This window comes from Coregonus lavaretus, assembly GCF_964263955.1.
Source record: "Coregonus lavaretus genome assembly, contig: HAP1_SCAFFOLD_2497, whole genome shotgun sequence".
In the NCBI taxonomy this organism is placed as follows: Eukaryota; Metazoa; Chordata; class Actinopteri; order Salmoniformes; family Salmonidae; genus Coregonus; species Coregonus lavaretus.
This window is the reverse complement of record NW_028156899.1, coordinates 14,041-34,528: the sequence shown is the minus strand read 5'-3', so window position 1 is coordinate 34,528 and position 20,488 is coordinate 14,041. Positions and strand designations below refer to the sequence as shown.

General features: G+C 46.6%; 1 pseudogene across 1 annotated transcript in view; it reads right to left on the bottom strand.

Annotated features, from left to right (window-relative positions):
- The window catches only part of LOC311119597 (maternal embryonic leucine zipper kinase-like), a 31,141-nt pseudogene extending 18,859 nt beyond the window's left edge, over nt 1–12,282 (bottom strand). The window contains exons 1-9 of the transcript in view: nt 12,218–12,282; nt 11,690–11,775; nt 11,264–11,380; nt 10,420–10,563; nt 6,456–6,525; nt 2,675–2,779; nt 2,335–2,434; nt 1,796–1,864; nt 985–1,083 (exon numbers count right to left, since the gene is read on the bottom strand). The product of the transcript in view is annotated as a maternal embryonic leucine zipper kinase-like (transcript). The remainder of the gene's footprint in view (nt 1–984; nt 1,084–1,795; nt 1,865–2,334; nt 2,435–2,674; nt 2,780–6,455; nt 6,526–10,419; nt 10,564–11,263; nt 11,381–11,689; nt 11,776–12,217) is intronic.
- Nucleotides 12,283–20,488: the final 8,206 nt, after the last annotated feature.

The following is a 20,488-nucleotide window of genomic DNA, read 5'->3' as shown; positions in this document are numbered from 1 at the left end:
AGCACAGGTGAAACGCCTTCCCACTAACGAGATGGCAACCAGCACAGGTGAAACGCCTTCCCACTAACGAGATGGCAACCAGCACAGGTGAAACGCCTTCCCACTAACGAGATGGCAACCAGCACAGGTGAAACGCCTTCCCACTAACGAGATGGCAACCAGTACAGGTGAAACGCCTTCCCACTAACGAGATGGCAACCAGCACAGGTGAAACGCCTTCCCACTAACGAGATGGCAACCAGCACAGGTGAAACGCCTTCCCACTAACGAGATGGCAACCAGCACAGGTGAAACGCCTTCCCACTAACGAGATGGCAACCAGCACAGGTGAAACGCCTACTGACTGACGAGGTGACACCAAACTGTGCCCTACGTGCTAAACACTCTGAATGTCCAACCTCACATGGGAAACTCAAAACCTGTAACACTGATCTAAATGTCCTTAGGGGGGTGTCCTTAGGGGTGTCCTTAGGTGTGTCCTTAGGTGTGTCCTTAGGTGTGTCCTTAGGTGTGTCCTTAGGTGTGTCCTTAGGTGTGTCCTTAGGTGTGTCCTTAGGTGTGTGTGTAGGTGTGTCCTTAGGTGTGTCCTTAGGTGTGTGTAGGTGTGTGTAGGTGTGTGTGTAGGTGTGTGTAGGTGTGTGTTTAGGGGTGTGTTCTTAGGTGTGTTTAAGTGTCCTTAGGTGTGTTCTTAGGTGTGTGTAGGTGTGTGTAGGTGTGTTCTTAGGGGTGTGTAGGTGTGTGTGTAGGTGTGTGTAGGTGTGTGTAGGTGTGTGTAGGTGTGTGTGTAGGTGTGTGTAGGTGTGTGTGTAGGTGTGTAGGTGTGTAGGTTGTGTAGGTGTGTGTGTAGGTGTGTGTTCTTAGGTGTGTGTGTAGGTGTGTGTAGGTGTGTGTAGGTGTGTGTAGGTGTGTGTAGGGGTGTTCTTAGGTGTGTGTAGGTGTGTGTAGGGGTGTGTATGTGTGTGTGTGTAGGTGTTGTATTCTTACAGGCTGCTTGCTGTGCCACTCTACTGGGCTGCCATAGCCAGATATCATCCAGGGGTGGTCTAGGAGCTGTCTGACGGTCACACGACGCTTAGGATCCACCTAAACACACACACACACACACACACACACACACACACACACAATCAATCAATAACTACTATACACAACCTGATCATATGTCAACATCAAAGAGCAAGAGAGACAGAGACAGAGACAGACAGACAGAGAGAGAGACAGAGACAGAGAGACAGGAGAGAGAGACAGAGAGACAGAGAGAGAGAGAGAGACAGAGAGAGAGAGAGAGAGACAGAGAGAGAGAGAGACAGGAGAGAGAGAGAGACAGAGACAGAGAGAGAGAGAGAGAAAGAGAAGAGAGAGAGACAGGAGAGAGAGAGAGAGAGAGAGAGAGAGAGAGAGAGAGAGAGAGACAGAGAGACAGAGAGACAGAGAGACAGAGAGACAGAGAGAGACAGAGAGAAAGAGAGAGAGAGAGAGAAGACAGAGAGAGAGAGACAGAGACAGAGAGACAGAGACAGACAGGAGAGAGAGAGAGACAGAGAGGAGAGAGACAGAGACAGAGAGAAAGAGAGACAGAGAGAAAGAGAGAGAGAGAGAGAGAGAGAGAGAGAGAGAGAGAGAGAGAGGAGAGAGAGAGAGGGGGAGGGGAGAGGGGGAGAGAAGGAGAGAGAGAGACAGAGAGAGAGAGAGAGAGAGAGAGAGAGAGAGAGAGGCAAGACAGAGAGAGAGAGAGAGAGCAAGAGAGGGAGAGAGAGAGAGAGAGAGAGAGAGAGGTGTGAGAGGAGTTGTGTACCTGCATCATCTGGTTGAGTAGCAGGATGCTCCCAGGAGACACCCAGTGAGGGTTGAGGTATTTACCTCTCTAAAACAACATGGAGGTTAGTTCACACTAGGGCTTTGAATCTTGCTTTCATTATGCTCCCAAATATTTAGCTGTGCAAAAGAGAAAAACGAACTGAAGACAATCATGGTTGAACCATTTCTACAGAGAAAAGAGTCATGGTTGAACCGTTTCTACAGAGAAAACTAACTGAAGACAATCATGGTTGAACCGTTTCTACAGAGAAAAAGTTATGAACTATGTTGTAGGCGCTAAATGTCAGGCCGTGTTTCCATTCAGAAATTGTGGGCCGTCCTAAAACCAGGAACTGGCTGAACCATTTGGTAAACAACCTGTCATGTTACCTTAGATACCTTGGTGACAACCATGTAACTACACCAATACACACACACACACACACACACACACACACACACACACACACACACAGACACACACAGACACACACACACACACACACACAGACACACACACCACACACACTATCTTACGGTGATTTTCCTGTAGAGCACCATAGAGTTGTCGTCATCAAAGGGCAGATATCCACACAGGCAGAGCAAACAGCAACACCCCCATACTCCACACATCAGCCTGGAAACACAACACACATACACACACACACATTATACACACACACACACATTCTACACACACACACACATTATACACACACACACACATTATACACACATTATACACATACACAGCAGAGGAAACAGCTACCCCACCCCCCATACTCCACACATCAGCCTGGTAACACAACACACACACATTATACACACACATTACACACACACACACACACACACACACATATTATATCCCCCCCCCCGGGTGTCTCACCTCAGAGCCGATGTAGGCTTTCCCCTGGATGAGTTCTGGAGCAGCATAGGCCGGACTCCCACAACACGTCATCAACTCATAGCTCAGACCCCCCTATAACACAGTGATTAGACTGGACCACCACAACACGTCATCAACTCATAGCTCAGACCCCCCCCCCCTATAACACAGTGATTAGACTGGACCACCACAACACGTCATCAACTCATAGCTCAGACCCCCCCTATAACACAGTGATTAGACTGGACCACCACAACACGTCATCAACTCATAGCTCAGACCCCCCCCCTATAACACACACAGTGATTAGACAGGACCACCACAACACGTCATCAACTCATAGCTCAGACCCCCCCCCCTATAACACAGTGATTAGACTGGACCACCACAACACGTCATCAACTCATAGCTCAGACCCCCCCCTATAACACAGTGATTAGACTGGACTACCACAACACGTCATCAACTCATAGCTCAGACCCCCCCTATAACACAGTGATTAGACTGGACCACCACAACACGTCATCAACTCATAGCTCAGACCCCCCTATAACACAGTGATTAGACTGGACCACCACAACACGTCATCAACTCATAGCTCAGACCCCCCTATAACACAGTGATTAGACTGGACCACCACAACACGTCATCAACTCATAGCTCAGACCCCCCTATAACACAGTGATTAGACAGGACCACCACAACACGTCATCAACTCATAGCTCAGACCCCCCTATAACACAGTGATTAGACTGGACCACCACAACACGTCATCAACTCATAGCTCAGACCCCCCCCCCCCCCCCCCCCTATAACACAGTGATTAGACTGGACCACCACAACACATCATCAACTCATAGCTCAGACCCCCCCCCCCCTATAACACAGTGATTAGACTGGACCACCACAACACGTCATCAACTCATAGCTCAGACCCCCCTATAACACAGTGATTAGACTGGACCACCACAACACGTCATCAACTCATAGCTCAGACCCCCCCTATAACACAGTGATTAGACTGGACCACCACAACACGTCATCAACTCATAGCTCAGACCCCCCCCCCTATAACACAGTGATTAGACTGGACCACCACAACACGTCATCAACTCATAGCTCAGACCCCCCTATAACACAGTGATTAGACTGGACCACCACAACACGTCATCAACTCATAGCTCAGACCCCCCCCCCCCCCCCCCTATAACACAGTGATTAGACTGGACCACCACAACACATCATCAACTCATAGCTCAGACCCCCCCCCCCCTATAACACAGTGATTAGACTGGACCACCACAACACGTCATCAACTCATAGCTCAGACCCCCCTATAACACAGTGATTAGACTGGACCACCACAACACGTCATCAACTCATAGCTCAGACCCCCCTATAACACAGTGATTAGACTGGACCACCACAACACGTCATCAACTCATAGCTCAGACCCCCCCCTATAACACAGTGATTAGACTGGACCACCACAACACGTCATCAACTCATAGCTCAGACCCCCCCCCTATAACACAGTGATTAGACAGGACCACCACAACACGTCATCAACTCATAGCTCAGACCCCCCCCCCCCCCCCCCCCCCTATAACACAGTGATTAGACTGGACCACCACAACACGTCATCAACTCATAGCTCAGACCCCCCCCCCCCTATAACACAGTGATTAGACTGGACCACCACAACACGTCATCAACTCATAGCTCAGACCCCCCTATAACACAGTGATTAGACTGGACCACCACAACACGTCATCAACTCATAGCTCAGACCCCCCCCCTATAACACAGTGATTAGACTGGACCACCACAACACGTCATCAACTCATAGCTCAGACCCCCCCCCTATAACACAGTGATTAGACAGGACCACCACAACACGTCATCAACTCATAGCTCAGACCCCCCTATAACACAGTGATTAGACTGGACCACCACAACACGTCATCAACTCATAGCTCAGACCCCCCCCCCTATAACACAGTGATTAGACAGGACCACCACAACACGTCATCAACTCATAGCTCAGACCCCCCCCTATAACACAGTGATTAGACAGGACCACCACAACACGTCATCAACTCATAGCTCAGACCCCCCCTATAACACAGTGATTAGACTGGACCACCACAACACGTCATCAACTCATAGCTCAGACCCCCCCCCTATAACACAGTGATTAGACTGGACCACCACAACACGTCATCAACTCATAGCTCAGACCCCCCCTATAACACAGTGATTAGACTGGACCACCACAACACGTCATCAACTCATAGCTCAGACCCCCCCCCTATAACACAGTGATTAGACTGGACTCCCACAACACGTCATCAACTCATAGCTCAGACCCCCCCCCTATAACACAGTGATTAGACTGGACTCCCACAACACGTCATCAACTCATAGCTCAGACCCCCCCCCCTATAACACAGTGATTAGACTGGACCACCACAACACGTCATCAACTCATAGCTCAGACCCCCCCCCCCCCCATAACACAGTGATTAGACTGGACCACCACAACACGTCATCAACTCATAGCTCAGACCCCCCCCCTATAACACAGTGATTAGACTGGACCACCACAACACGTCATCAACTCATAGCTCAGACCCCCCCCCCCCTATAACACAGTGATTAGACTGGACCACCACAACACGTCATCAACTCATAGCTCAGACCCCCCCCTATAACACAGTGATTAGACTGGACTCCCACAACACGTCATCAACTCATAGCTCAGACCCCCCTATAACACAGTGATTAGACTGGACCACCACAACACGTCATCAACTCATAGCTCAGACCCCCCCCCCCTATAACACAGTGATTAGACTGGACCACCACAACACGTCATCAACTCATAGCTCAGACCCCCCCCCCCCTATAACACAGTGATTAGACTGGACCACCACAACACGTCATCAACTCATAGCTCAGACCCCCCCCCTATAACACAGTGATTAGACTGGACCACCACAACACGTCATCAACTCATAGCTCAGACCCCCCCCCCCCCTATAACACAGTGATTAGACTGGACTCCCACAACACGTCATCAACTCATAGCTCAGACCCCCCCCCTATAACACAGTGATTAGACTGGACCACCACAACACGTCATCAACTCATAGCTCAGACCCCCCTATAACACAGTGATTAGACTGGACTCCCACAACACGTCATCAACTCATAGCTCAGACCCCCCCTATAACACAGTGATTAGACTGGACCACCACAACACGTCATCAACTCATAGCTCAGACCCCCCCCCTATAACACAGTGATTAGACTGGACAACCACAACACGTCATCAACTCATAGCTCAGACTCCCCTATAACACAGTGATTAGACTGGACCACCACAACACGTCATCAACTCATAGCTCAGACCCCCCCCCTATAACACAGTGATTAGACTGGACCACCACAACACGTCATCAACTCATAGCTCAGACCCCCCCCCCTATAACACAGTGATTAGACTGGACTCCCACAACACGTCATCAACTCATAGCTCAGACCCCCCCCCCTATAACACAGTGATTAGACTGGACTCCCACAACACGTCATCAACTCATAGCTCAGACCCCCCCCCCCCCCCCCCCCTATAACACACACCGTGATTAGGCTGGACTTAGCACACAGAACACATTAAATCAAATCAATAAATGTATTTATCAATGACCACTAAGTCTTGACACATATCACTGAGACAACATGACAGTGTGTGTGTCAGTGGGGTTACCTTAGGTTTGGCACAGAGACCCAAAGTCGATCAGTTTCAGATTGTGGTCTTCATCTATCAACAGGTTCTCCTGAGGGAGGGAGAGAGGGAGAACGGAGGGAGGCAGGGAGGGAGGGAGGGAGGGAGGGAGAGAGGCAGGGAGGGAGGCAGGGAGGCAGGGAGGGAGGGAGGCAGGGAGGGAGAGAGGGAGAGAGGGAGAGAGGGAGAACGGAGGGAGGGAGGGAGGGAGGGAGGCAGGGAGAAGGGAGGCAGGGAGAGAGGGAGGGAGGGAGGAGGGAGGGAGGGAGGGAGAGAGGGAGGCAGGGAGAGAGGGAGGCAGGGAGAGAGGGAGGCAGGGAGGGAGGGAGGCAGGGGAGGGAGGAGGCAGGGAGGGAGGGAGGCAGGGAGGGAGGGAGGCAGGGAGGGAGGGAGGGAGGCAGGCAGGGAGGCAGGGAGGGAGGGAGGGAGGGGAGGGAGCGAGACAGAGAGAGAAGCATTAACGGTAGTTATATACATGTATTAAATATATACCACCTGATCACTGAACCAACAGCAGTGTTTAACCAAAGCAAGTCTGTGTGGCTTACAACGACTGCATTCAGCACCGTCACCACTAGCAACAACGACTGCATTCAGCACCGTCACCACTAGCAACAACAACTGCATTCAGCACCATCACCACTAGCAACAACGACTGCATTCAGCACTGTCACCACTAGCAACAACAACTGCATTCAGCACTGTCACCACTAGCAACAACGACTGCATTCAGCACCGTCACCACTAGCAACAACGACTGCATTCAGCACCGTCACCACTAGCAACAACGACTGCATTCAGCACCGTCACCACTAGCAACAACAACTGCATTCAGCACCATCACCACTAGCAACAACGACTGCATTCAGCACTGTCACCACTAGCAACAACAACTGCATTCAGCACCGTCACCACTAGCAACAACAACTGCATTCAGCACCATCACCACTAGCAACAACGACTGCATTCAGCACCATCACCACTAGCAACAACGACTGCATTCAGCACTGTCACCACTAGCAACAACAACTGCATTCAGCACCGTCACCACTAGCAACAACAACTGCATTCAGCACCATCACCACTAGCAACAACAACTGCATTCAGCACCGTCACCACTAGCAACAACAACTGCCTTCAGCACCGTCACCACTAGCAACAACAACTGCCTTCAGCACCGTCACCACTAGCAGCAACAACAACTGCCTTCAGCACCGTCACCACTAGCAACAACAACTGCATTCAGCACTGTCACCACTAGCAACAACAACTGCATTCAGCACCGTCACCACTAGCAACAACAACTGCCTTCAGCACCGTCACCACTAGCAACAACAACTGCATTCAGCACCGTCACCACTAGCAACAACAACTGCATTCAGCACTGTCATCAACTGCATTTTAATATAGTGTCTGAAATGTCTTCCCTACTACTGAAGGTGCTGACAGGTGTTGTCCCAAAATCGGTCTTCCCTACTACTGAAGGTACTGACAGGCCTTGTCCCAAATCTGTCTTCCCTACTAGTGAAGGTGCTGACAGGCCTTGTCCCAAATCTGTCTTCCCTACTACTGAAGGTACTGACAGGCCTTGTCCCAAATCTGTCTTCCCTACTACTGAAGGTGCTGACAGGCCTTGTCCCAAATCTGTCTTCCCTACTAGTGAAGGTACTGACAGGCCTTGTCCCAAATCTGTCTTCCCTACTAGTGAAGGTACTGACAGGCCTTGTCCCAAATCTGTCTTCCCTACTAGTGAAGGTACTGACAGGCCTTGTCCCAAATCTGTCTTCCCTACTACTGAAGGTACTGACAGGCCTTGTCCCAAATCTGTCTTCCCTACTACTGAAGGTACTGACAGGCCTTGTCCCAAATCTGTCTTCCCTACTACTGAAGGTACTGACAGGCCTTGTCCCAAATCTGTCTTCCCTACTAGTGAAGGTGCTGACAGGCCTTGTCCCAAATCTGTCTTCCCTACTACTGAAGGTACTGACAGGCCTTGTCCCAAATCTGTCTTCCCTACTAGTGAAGGTACTGACAGGCCTTGTCCCAAATCTGTCTTCCCTACTACTGAAGGTACTGACAGGCCTTGTCCCAAATCTGTCTTCCCTACTACTGAAGGTACTGACAGGCCTTGTCCCAAATCTGTCTTCCCTACTACTGAAGGTACTGACAGGCCTTGTCCCAAATCTGTCTTCCCTACTACTGAAGGTACTGACAGGCCTTGTCCCAAATCTGTCTTCCCTACTAGTGAAGGTGCTGACAGGCCTTGTCCCAAATCTGTCTTCCCTACTACTGAAGGTACTGACAGGCCTTGTCCCAAATCTGTCTTCCCTACTAGGGAAGGTACTGACAGGCCTTGTCCCAAATCTGTCTTCCCTACTACTGAAGGTACTGACAGGCCTGCAGTACATACTGTGTACTAATCATACTACATAGTATTTAGTATGGACTGTTCAGTAAAAACTAATGCAGTAAGCAGCCAGTAGGGGAGAGTGGGGGGCGATTGTAACATACTCTATTGGTCAGAGACCACCTGAACTAAGGAAGTCATGTTTATATAAGAAACTTCCATCTGTCTTCTAAACAATGTATATGTCTGTAAAGAAGATTGTCGGATCACAATATTGATTTTAATCCCAAAAAAAGTCTGGAAATGATCTTTGACCCCGTGGCAGAGCAATTGTAAATGGTCCAACACCGCCCCTTTCTTTAATTTTGGGGCGTGCCTTTACTGGTTCATCGATGTGTCGTAGCTAGTTCGTTAGCTAAGCTAGCCACTGTAGCTAGCCAGTAACTCCTCCAGTATGTGTTGATGTGTCGTAGCTAGTTCGTTAGCTAAGCTAGCCACTGTAGCTAGCCAGTAACTCCTCCAGTATGTGTTGATGTGTCGTAGCTAGTTCGTTAGCTAAGCTAGCCACTGTAGCTGGCCAGTAACTCCTCCAGTATGTGTTGATGTGTCGTAGCTAGTTCGTTAGCTAAGCTAGCCACTGTAGCTAGCCAGTAAACTCCTCCAGTATGTGTTGATGTGTCGTAGCTAGTTCGTTAGCTAAGCTAGCCACTGTAGCTAGCCAGTAACTCCTCCAGTATGTGTTGATGTGTCGTAGCTAGTTCGTTAGCTAAGCTAGCCACTGTATTTTGTATTTAGAGGGAAGCTGTACAGATCGGTAAGAAATGGCACATCCATTTGTTGTTTGTTTTTAAGCATTAAATGACCTGGTATGATGGTGCATTGATCAGTTACACAGTTTAAAGCTGTTATTTTAGCTTTTTTTTCCCCAAAGTCAACCTTTAAAGTCAGTATTTGTATAATTAATGTATAATTCATGCAATCTTAAAGTTAAAATCACTTGTTTTCATCATTTGGCTGCTTGGCTCAGAGTCATTTTAAAGGGATAGTTCATGATTTTAGCAATGAGTGTATCCGCTGTGAACGTATCCCAGGTGAGCTTATATCGCTGTGGACGTATCCCTGGTTACCTAGCGGTTTGAGGTCTCTGTGGGCTTATCCCTGGTTACCTACAGGTTTGACGTCTCTGTGAGCGTATCCCTGGTTACCTACCGGTTTGAGGTCTCTGTGGGCTTATCCCTGGTTACCTACAGGTTTGACGTCTCTGTGAGCGTATCCCTGGTTACCTACCGGTTTGAGGTCTCAGTGAGCGTATCACTGGTTACCTACCGGTTTGAGGTCTCTGTGGGCTTATCCCTGGTTACCTACAGGTTTGACGTCTCTGTGAGCGTATCCCTGGTTACCTACCGGTTTGAGGTCTCTGTGGGCTTATCCCTGGTTACCTACTGGTTTGAGGTCTCTGTTGGCTTATCCCTGGTTACCTACTGGTTTGAGGTCTCTGTGGGCATATCCCTGGTTACCTACCGGTTCGAGGTCTCTGTGGGCATATCCCTGGTTACCTACCGGTTCGAGGTCTCTGTGGGCATATCCCTGGTTACCTACCGGTTTGAGGTCTCTGTGGGCGTACCCCTGGCTGTGGACGTAGGCCAGCGCTGAGACGATCTGCCTGAAGAACACCCTGGTCTCCTCTTCAGACAGACGGTCCTTAGCTATGATGTAGTCAAACAGCTCTCCTCCTGGACAATACTGGAGGAGGAGACAGACAGACAGACGGTATTAGTCTATATCATGGTGCAGTCTACAGACATGCTGATGTGTGGGGTCCTACCTCCAGCACCATGTATATCTTGGTATTAGTCTATATCATGGTGCAGTCTACAGATATGCTGATGTGTGGGGGTCCTACCTCCAGCACCATGTATATCTTGGTATTAGTCTATATCATGGTGCAGTCTACAGACATGCTGATGTGTGGGGGTCCTACCTCCAGCACCATGTATATCTTGGTATTAGTCTATATCATGGTGCAGTCTACAGATATGCTGATGTGTGGGGGTCCTACCTCCAGCACCATGTATATCTTGGTATTAGTCTATATCATGGTGCAGTCTACAGATATGATGATGTGTTGGTCCTACCTCCAGCACCATGTATATCTTGGTATTAGTCTATATCATGGTGCAGTCTACAGACATGCTGATGTGTTGGTCCTACCTCCAGCACCATGTATATCTTGGTATTAGTCTATATCATGGTGCAGTCTACAGACATGCTGATGTGTTGGTCCTACCTCCAGCACCATGTATATCTTGGTATTAGTCTATATCATGGTGCAGTCTACAGATATGCTGATGTGTGGGGGTCCTACCTCCAGCACCATGTATATCTTGGTATTAGTCTATATCATGGTGCAGTCTACATATATGCTGATGTGTGTGGGTCCTACCTCCAGCACCATGTATATCTTGGTATTAGTCTCAATCACATGGTACAGCCTACAGACATGCTGATGGCTAAGACTCTTCATGGCCTCTATCTCCACCTTCACACGAGGAAGGTCCTCCTGCACAGAAGAAAATATATATATATATATTTTTTAAACTTTGTGTTTCTTTAACAAGCCATTCACATTTGATTAAAACCACCACAGTAAAAACACAGTAAATATTAGAGAGACAGCGAGAGAGAGAGAGAGAGAGAGAGAGAGAGAGAGAGAGAGAGAGAGAGAGAGAGAGAGAGAGAGCGAGAGCGAGAGAGAGACAGGAAGAGAGAGAATGAAATAGGGAGAGAGCGAGAGAGTGGGAACGAGAGCGAAAGAGGGAGGAAGAGAGAGAGGAAGAAAGAGATGAGAGAGAGAGGGAGGGAGACTCACCCCCAGTTCCTTCTTCTCCATGATTTTAATGGCCACCTTCTCTCCTGTCAGGATGTGGCGACCCAGCTTGACCTTAGCAAAGCCTCCTGATGGACACACAACACACCCAGCTTGACCTTAGCAAAGCCTCTCGATGGACACACAACACACCCAGCTTGACCTTAGCAAAGCCTCCTGATGGACATACAACACACCCAGCTTGACCTTAGCAAAGCCTCCCGATGGACATACAACACACCCAGCTTGACCTTAGCAAAGCCTCCCGATGGACACACAACACACCCAGCTTGACCTTAGCAAAGCCTCCCGATGGACACACAACACACCCAGCTGCATAGCAGATCAGATAAGACACACACACAGGTCAGAACGGATAACACACACACACAGGGACCAGACACAGACCACACACAGCTACATGCACACAGAGCTGCATGAATGAACACACACACTCCAGGTTCCTCCTGTGTCAGGTATGGGGTGGTTGTGCCGGGTATGGATGCGGTGGTTTGCGTCGGGATGTCTCACCCGAGCCGATGGTCTCGTAGACTTCATAGTACTTGAGGAGTTCCGCCGCGCTGTCCATGGGCATCTCGTCGACCACACAACCTCTCCGCTGCGACAAAAGCACACAGTGACATTTAGCTAAAAGGCTCCAGAAGGCTAGTTCCAATTGGTGGCTACTGGCTAACACAGCATCCACACACGTTGCAAATCTGTCTCGCAAACTGTCTAGTCTGGCTTAGCTAGTTAACGTTAGCTGCCTGTCAACTGACAACCTTCGGTCTCCTTTGAAAAGTCTATAAGCTAAAATGTTAACTTACACGAAAATGTTTCAACGCATAAGATGACAAGAATAACATACTTACACTTCTAGCATATATAAATACCGTAGCAAGCTGTGACAGGACTTCTCAATTCAAACCAGCTAGCTAATTTAATGACTTTTCGGTTGCCAAGTTTGCTAAGGTTTCACCTAGCTAGACTAACGTTACTTTCGCACTGTTTGGCTAGCTGAGTTATCCTTTTGCTAAAGCTTCGAACCTACCTTAAATATAAAACTTGGATCTAGTCCGTAAAGCAGCAAATGTTATCACGAATGTGGAAATATATACTTTGGAAATGTACTATGCGACCTCTCGCTCAGTGACGTTTTGTTGCAGAAGTTTGAATTTCCCACTACGGTGACGAAATGTCCTACTTCCGGTTTCCGCATCCAACGTGTCCCCTGCCTCCCTCTATCGTTCAGTAACGGCACTGCAGCTATACAACGGATTCTACACTACAAGACCCTAACTATAGATCTACGATCAGATCATTCTAGCCCACAATCCCTAACCTTTAAAGGGCCAAACAGCCGTTGAAACAATAACAAAGCATTCCACGCCACTGTTTCGGTAAAAAGCTGAGGGGCTGATAGGGGCTGGAGAAATGGAATCACTCTCAAATGTATAGACATAGCTATGGATGCAAGGACTGACCATCCATAAAATTATAGTTTTGAAGGTAAACTCAGCGAAATGACGTTGCCACGAGCTTAGCCTGGGCAGCCGCTAGTGGGCTTTGCATTATCCTCTGGGCTTTATGGATCTCCACTATCCTCTGGGCTTTATGGATCTCCACTATCCTCTGGGCTTTATGGATCTCCACTATCCTCTGGGCTTTATGGATCTCCACTATCCTCTGGGCTTTATGGATCTCCACTATCCTCTGGGCTTTTTATGGACCTCCACTATCCTCTGGGCTTTATGGATCTCCACTATCCTCTGGGCTTTATGGATCTCCACTATCCTCTGGGCTTTATGGATCTCCACTATCCTCTGGGCTTTATGGACCTCCACTATCCTCTGGGCTTTATGTACACAGCTGGGGATGCACTCCTGTCCCCCGGCGACGGTTTCCTAACGAAAACATTCTCCATTCGGGCTGGAAAGGCTTCGATGTCCTCCTTAAGCAGTTTTAATGGTGAGAAGGCAAAAAAAAAAAGTGAAAATATGCATACTTTCTTTATTAAACACCATTTTCCAGCACCATGCTAGAGTGGTTAATGCCTAGGAATGCTACTTCCTGATGTTGCGTATTGTATTTTGCGTTGTTTACCCCTTGGCTGAAGATAGTGGAGATCCATAAAGCCCACTAGCAGCTGTCCACGCTACCAACGAGCAGCACCAGAGATATTGAGATGAGAGAGATGCAACACTTCGCCCTCACACGGTCACACACAGTATCTGTTCATGTGCACACTGGTTCGCTTCACCAAAGGGCACCAAAACAGCAGAGAAGTTGAGTCTCGCGCTTCAAGGCTCTTAGTAGTTCCGGAAAGGCTGTTTACTTTCTGCATCTACAGTGCCTTGCAAAAGTATTCATCCCCCTTGGCGTTTTTCCTATTTTGTTGCATTACAACCTGTAATTTAAATGGATTTTTATTTGGATTTCATGTAATGGACATACACAAAATAGTCAAAATTGGTGAAGTGAAATGAAAAAAATAACTTGTTTCAAAAAATTATAAAAAATAAATAACGGAAAAGGGGTGCGTGCATATGTATTCACCCCCTTTGCTATGAAGCCCCTAAATAAGATCTGGTGCAACCAATTAACTTCAGAAGTCACATAATTAGTTAAATAAAGTCCATCTGTGTGCAATCTAAGTGTCACATGATCTGTCACATGAACTCAGTATATATACACCTCTTCTGAAAGGCCCCAGAGTCTGCAACACCACTAAGCAAGGGGCACCACCAAGCAAGCGGCACCATGAAGACCAAGGAGCTCTCCAAACAGGTCAGGGACAAAGTTGTGGAGAAGTACAGATCAGGTTTGGGTTATAAAAAATATCAGAAACTTTGAACATCCCATTAAATCCATTATTAAAAAATGGAAAGAATATGGCACCACAACAAACCGGCCAAGAGAGGGCCGCCCACCAAAACTCACGGACCAGGCAAGGAGGGCATTAATCAGAGAGGCAACAAAGAGACCGAAGATAACCCTGAAGGAGCTGCAAAGCTCCACAGCGGAGATTGGAGTATCTGTCCATAGGACCACTTTAAGCCGTACACTCCACAGAGCTAGGCTTTATGGAATAAAAATCTATTTAAAGTACAGGTTGTAATGCAACAAAATAGGAAAAACGCCAAGGGGGATGAATACTTTTGCAAGGCACTGTAGATGCAGAAAGTAAACAGCATAGTGGGTCAATTTCCGGAACTACTAAGAGCTCAATTTCTCTGCTGTTTTGGTGCCCTGGCTACTGGCTCTGTCGTAGCCGGCCGCGACCGGGAGACCCATGGGGCGGCACACAATTGGCCCAGCGTCGTCCAGGGTAGGGGAGGGAATGGCCGGCAGGGATGTAGCTCAGTTGGTAGAGCATGGCGTTTGCAACGCCAGGGTTGTAGGTTTGACTCCCACGGGGGGCCAGTATGTAAAAATAATGTATGCACTCACCAACTGTAAGTCGCTCTGGATAAGAGCGTCTGCTAAATGACTAAAATGTAATGTAAATTCAGGGAAATTCTTGAGTGAAACCTGTTTCAGTCTTCCAGAGATTTGAGACTGGGACAGAGGTTCACCTTCCAGCAGGACAATGACCCTAAGCATACTGCTAAAGCAACACTCGAGTGGTTTAAGGGGAAACATTTTAAATGTCTTGGAATGGCCTAGTCAAAGCCCAGACCTCAATCCAATTGAGAATCTGTGGTATGATGTTACGTCCCCCAGTTTCCGTGTTGTGGTTTGTGTATTTTCATGTATGTATTTCAGGAAATGGGTTCCTGAAATTCCCCAACAAGCAGCTGATTGGTCAATGAACATTGATGATTGGAGAGCTGACCCCGCGCCCTCGTCAGGACGCAGCTGTCTCCAATTACCAACTCCTCCTGAAGCTATATAAGGCCCAGTTCTGTTGCTCAGAAGGGGGGAACCAGAGATGAGAGAGAGAGAGGGCTAATGACTGAGAGTTATAGCATGTTGGTTGTTGCTAAGACATTTGGTATGTACTGTGTAGTTGTTGCTGTGAGAGCTGATTTGTAATGGTTTGTGTTAGTTTGTTGCTCAGAGTTTCTTTAATGTCCTGAGTTAGTTTTTTTCTCAGGTTTTTGTTGTGAACCAGTTTGTGTTATTCTGTTTCATTTGTTCCCAGGGGGGGAAGGGGAAGGCACCTAGGGAATGCTTAGGCAAGAGGCCCGCGGGCATACATTACCCGTAGAGGTATACTGTCTATGCACACTAGGAAAGACCTGGGCGGACCATCCTTTGTATTTTGGTTAGTGCACCAGGTGGTGCTAGTTCAGTAAGTAGTGGGTAGGCAGGTAAGGTAGGAGATTTGATTGGGCTTTGATATTTACTTTCTTTGCTTTGGTTCCGTCCAGCCCCTTTTCCCCAAACTTACCGTGCGAAGGAATAAATTCCCTGTTAACGGTATTCTCTGCCTTTTGTCATCCTTACTCACACCTACAGTCCCATACCTCTTTCACACCACGGAGAGTTGGAGCAGGGTGTTGCGTTCCCTCTTCCGAGAGGCGTGCGTAACATATGACTTAAAGATTGCTGTACACCAGCGGAACCCATCCCAACTTGAAGGAGCTGGAGCAGCTTTGCCTTGAAGAATGGGCAAAAATCCCAGTGGCTAGATGTGCCAAGCTTATAGAAACATACCCCAAGAGACTTGCAGCTGTAATTGCTGCAAAAGGTGGCTCTACAAAGTATTGACTTTGGGGGGGGTGAATAGTTATGCACGCTCAAGTTCTGTTTTTTTTTTGTCTTATTTCTTGTTTGTTTCACAATAAAACATATTTTGCATCTTCAAAGTGGTAGGCATGTTGTGTAAATCAAATGATACAACCCCCCCAAAAATCAAATTTAATTCCAGGTTGTAAGGCAACAGAATAGGAAAAATGCCAAGGGGGGTGAATACTTTAGCAAGCCACTGTATGTCATATTGCTGAGTCTACCTTTAATCACGTCTTGAGGCTGTACAGTTTACATTTACATTGTTTACTAACATTGGAGTAAAATATAAACACCTGGAATAATATAACAAATATTTCAATTTTGGAAAATCTCTTATTAAACGGGTTAAAATCATGTATAGTAACTCTAGGTGTAAAATAGTAAATAATGGCTACTTCTCAGAAAGTTTTAAACTGTTAAGAGGAGTAAAACAAGGTTGTCCACTATCGGCATATCTATTTATTATGGCCATCGAGATGTTAGCTATTAAAATCAGATCCAACAATAATATCAAGGGATTAGAAATCCAGGGCTTAAAAACAAAGGTGTCATTGTACGCTGATGATTCATGTTTTCTTTTAAATCCACAACTTGAATCCCTCCACAGCCTCATAGAGGATCTAGATAGTTTTTCTAACCTCTCTGGATTACAACCAAATTATGATAAGTGTACTATATTGCATATTGGATCACTAAAAAAATAAAACGTTCACATTAAACAAAAAACAACTTTTAAATTACCATGTAGTTTACCAATAAAATGGTCTGACGGTGAAGTGGACATACTTGGCATTCATATCCCGAAATAAATGATCTCACTACAATACATTTTAATACAAAGTTTGCAAAAATAGATAAGATCTTGCTACCAGGGAATGAAAAATACCTCTCTATTTGTGGAAAAATCACCCTAATTAACTCTTTAGTCATATCACAAAATTGAACGGGCCTATTTATATAATGAATATGAATTTGGAGGGCAGAAATTATGAAATATTAAAGCATTAGACCTCTCACTAAAGGCTTCAGTCATACAAAAGCTATACTTAAATCCGAACTGGTTCTCTAGCAAATTAGTAAGATTGTCTCACCCCATGTTCAAGAATGGCCTTTTTTCCTTTATTCAGATTACAACCACTCACTTTCAGTTATTTGAAAATGAAATGATCTCCAAAATATCGCTATTTTTATAACAAGCCATAGAAAATTGGTTGCAATTTCAGTTCAATCCACCAGAAAAGACAGAACAAATATTACAACAAATATTATGGTTAAACTCAAATAAACGAATTGATCCCAAAAAAAACTTTGTTCTCGAAAAAAAAAAAAAAAAAAAAAAAACGGTATAATATTTTGTAAATGATATCATAAACAGGACTGGTGGAGTTACGGATTGGATATGGCTCTCCATTATCCTCTGGTGGAGTTACGTCACAGTTAAACTCAAATATACTAATTGATAAAAAAAAAACATTCTTTTTTGAAAAAATGTTTAGAAAAGGTATAATCTTCGTAAATGATATCATCGGTAGGACTGGTGGAGTTATGTCGCACATGCAGCTAACAACAACATATGGAATTGTCTGCTCTATCCAAAATTGCAACCAACTAATTGCAGCGTTACTGCAATAATGAAAGAGGAAAGTGGAAGGGGAGAAAAAGTAAGGAACTTGTCTGTCAGCCTTGCTTTAAAGAACATAATTGGTTAAAAAAAAATTGTGATAAATAAAAAAGTATACCAGTTTCATTTAAGGACCAAAGGATTGACGTAAGTGATGTGTATTGTGTGATGTGTATTGTTATGTACATTGCGATGTGTATTGCGCGATGTGTATGTTGATGTGTATTGTGAGATGTGAATTGTGATGTGTATTGTGGTGTATATTGTGTGATTTGTAGTGTGATGTGGGGTGTGATGTGTATTGTGATGTGTATTGTGATTGTGATTCCCACGGGGGGCCAGTATAAAAAAAATTTTATTCACTAACTGTAAGTCGCTCTGGATAAGAGCGTCTGCTAAATGACTAAAATGTAAATGTAAATGTAAATGTATTGTGTGATTTGTAGTGTGATGTGTAGTGTGTGATTTGTAGTGTGATGTGTATTGTGATGTTTACTGTGATGTGTGTTGTAATGTGTATTGCGATGTGCATTGTGATGTGTATTGTTGTGTGTATTGTGGTGTGTATTGTGGTGTGTATTGTGGTGTGTATTGTGGTGATGCTCCACTGGATGTCGGCTATTTTGTTATTATTTTGTAGTTTATTTTTACATTAATTTCACAAAATGTTTCCGCTATAATTTCTTACAACCGACAATAACTTATGAACTTCAGATCGGCAGTTACTAACCTCAATTCCAGCTTCAACTTTCGACTCATCTGCCCTGGGATCCTTCTGTAATTCCAACCCAATGATCCTGGAGAGATTAAGGCGACCTCTTCCCTCCATCCTACAGTCACTGTAACAATGACGCTGTGAGTCGAGAAGCAGGCGACCTCTTCCCTCCATCCTACAGTCACTGTAACCATGACGCTGTGAGTCGAGAAGCAGGCGACCTCTTCCCTCCATCCTACAGTCACTGTAACAATGACGCTGTGAGTCGAGAAGCAGGCGACCTCTCCCCTCCATCCTACAGTCACTGTAACAATGACGCTGTGAGTCGAGAAGCAGGCGACCTCTCCCCTCCATCCTACAGTCACTGTAACAATGACGCTGTGAGTCGAGAAGCAGGCGACCTCTCCCCTCCATCCTACAGTCACTGTAACAATGACGCTGTGAGTCGAGAAGCAGGCGACCTCTCCCCTCCATCCTACAGTCACTGTAACAATGACGCTGTGAGTCGAGAAAGCAGGTGAAGGTGAAACGTTTTTAATAAAACAACAAACATGAAAAGGAGACAGCGTAACAGCGGCGATATAGCAGGAAGACAGGAACAATACCGACTGAGGAATAAACGTACGGGAGGGAAGGTGTCACGATCGTTTACGGACGAGAAGGACCAAGGCGCAGCGTGATATGCATTCATATTTATTACACGACTAAACACACGACAAAACAACAAACGAAACGTGACGTCCAAGGTAGACAAATAACATACCTTAACACGGAACAAGATCCCACACCCCACTAGTGCCAACAGGCTACCTAAGTATGGTCCCCAATCAGAGACAACGAGCTACAGCTGCCTCTGATTGGGAACCACCCTGCCCGACATAGAAACAAACGATCTAGAAACTAACCTAGACAAACCCAACACAGAAAATACACACCCTGACTCAACCAATACAAGGCCCTAGAGTCAGGGTGTGACAGAAGGTAATGAGGAAGGTGATGGAGTCCAGGTGTGAATCCTAATGATCTGCAGGAGCGTAATGATGAATCCCAGGACCAGTATTCCGGCGACGTCGCACGCCAGAGGGGAAGAGCAGGAGTAGACGTGACAGTCACTTGATAGTAAGATGGATGACCTCCGATCAAGGATTTTCTAACAATGGGTCTCTCGAAACTGCAATATACTCTGCTTTTCTGATACTTGGCTCTCGGACAAGATACCCCTCATGGCTCATCCAACTCGATGGATTCTCCATTCATCGGGCGGACAGGACAGTGGAGTTGGATAAATCGAGGGTGGGAGGGATTTTGCCTCTTCATCAACAACAACTGGTGAAAGTGTCACCCGCTGTCAACCAGGTCTCGGAATACCTGAAAGGTCAAATGCCGACCCTTCTACCTCCCGAGGGAGTTTTCAGCTGTTATCGTGACTGTTGCATACATTTCACCTCAGGACAAGAAAAAAACTGTACGAGGCTATAAGCAAGCAGGAAAACTTACACCCAGAGGCTGCTTTTCTGGTTGCCGGCAATTTTAATTCTGCATCATTAAGACACGCGATGCCCAACTTCCGTCAACACTTCCTCCCTCGCCACTATGGGAGATAAAGCAAGCGTACGAGGCACTCCCTCTAACGCCATTCGGGAAATCAGATCATGACTCTGTACTCCTGCTTCCTGTTTACAAGCAGAAACTCAGGAATTACCCGTTACTTGCTCCGTTGAGAAACACCAAG